The sequence below is a fragment of the Lucilia cuprina genome, chromosome 2 (assembly GCF_022045245.1).
Source record: "Lucilia cuprina isolate Lc7/37 chromosome 2, ASM2204524v1, whole genome shotgun sequence".
Lineage (NCBI taxonomy): Eukaryota > Metazoa > Arthropoda > Insecta > Diptera > Calliphoridae > Lucilia > Lucilia cuprina.
Genome location: NC_060950.1, coordinates 67,283,658 through 67,285,491, shown reverse-complemented (window position 1 = coordinate 67,285,491; position 1,834 = coordinate 67,283,658).

Below are 1,834 nucleotides of genomic sequence, written 5' to 3'. Positions count from 1 at the left end.
TCTAGTTCTGTTCTAGTTCTGTTCTAGTTCTGTTCTAGTTCTGTTCTAGTTCTGTTCTAGTTCTGTTCTAGTTCTGTTTTAGTTCTGTTCTAGTTCTCTTCTAGTTCTTTTTTAGTTCTGTTCTAGTTTTGGTCTTCCTTTCTGTAGCGTCCGTTTTTGTAGTGCCTGTTGATATCAATGTGCAGACGTCTTGAAAACAAATTTGTGGAATCTCAAATACCTCAACTTATTACACTTCAACATACCCCCGACTATCCCAGCAATACACCAGCTAGTTCTGCTCTAGAGCACTCCATTGAAAATTGCTCTTATGTATTACTCGATATAGATAATAGCTACAAATTCCCATACACACAACTACAAATGAAATAATTGAAAAGGAAGATACAAAAAAAAAATGGCAGTCAGGTTTTAGCAGTTAAATTGTATATATTTTGGTATTGGCTTTAAATCAAAATATGGTAATTTTTAATGTGTTAAAAAATGCACAGTACAATTTTGACCAGCAAACAATGAATGTATTTAAGGTGACCTATGCATAAGATACTAGAAGTTTTGTAAAAGAATAATGAATCTTTCACACATTTTATAAAACAGTTAAAATAAATCTCTTATATTTCATTAGAATACCATCATTGTTACCTTCTAAAATTGACTGGGTTAGCCATTTAAATCTTATATATTTTGTATCATCATTTGTTCATGATTCAAATTTTTTACTCTCTTTTTTAGTTTCGTTAGTCACATTGGTGGCCCTTGGCTGTTGACTGGCCTGTATCAGGTTGTCCATTGTAGCCATATACTTGGTCTTTGTGGTCAATAAATATTATGTGTTTTCATTTTTTAAGATTTTTTTCACATAAAGTGATTTTTATTTCATTTTTCTTTTTTTTTGACTATTATTTGCATATTTTGATGGTAAGTAATATTGGTAAAACTGCATATGGTTTCGAAATACTACAACGATAGTGTTGACTTTGTGATGTTCGTCTATACGGTTGAGGGGGTGTCCGTCTGTCTGACAATTACTGTCTGTGTATGGAAAAGATTGTACTAACTAGTATTTATTGAGAGAGTTTCGACTGGCTGGTTGTAGGTTGGTTTGCAAAAAACGTGTCAAATGCATGTAGGAAGTGTAAATTATTTAGCTTATGCAAATACATTTTCCACATCAGAAAAATTACAAAAATGTATAGAGTATAAAAGAGTTTGTACAGGACAAGAAAGATAAGGCAACAATTTTGTTTATAGCATTTGCTTTACTTATTTTTTATTTAATATTTTTATACATTGTTATATTTATTTTAAGAAATCTGAAATTTTAGTTGGCTAACTTAATTGTCATCAGATGTTAAATATGTCTTTTATAAATACATATTCACATATGTACATCACTTTTATAAAGTTTAAAAAGATTATTTAAAATAGGAAAAGTTCATAAATTGTTTTTTATTCTCGACAGCTGAAGTATGAGAGATATTTGATTTAAATATTAATTATACGTACTGGTGTTCTTCATATTTTGAAAAAAGGAAGAGTTGCTTATGTTATAAATTAATTACATAAGCAAGTCAGTTCTTGTTCAGTTCTAGTTCAATTCTAGATCAGTTCTAGTTCAGTTCAGCTCTAGTTCAGTTCAGCTCTAGTTCAGTTCTAGTTTAGTGCAGCTCTGGTTCTAGTTCTGTTCTATTTCAGTTCTAGTTCAGTTCTAGTTCAGCTCTAGTTAAGTTCTAGTTTAGTTCTAGTTCAGTTCTAGTTCAGTTCTAGTTCAGTTCTAGTTCAGTTCTAGTTCAGTTCTAGTTCAGTTCTAGTTCATTTCTAGTTCAGTTCTAGT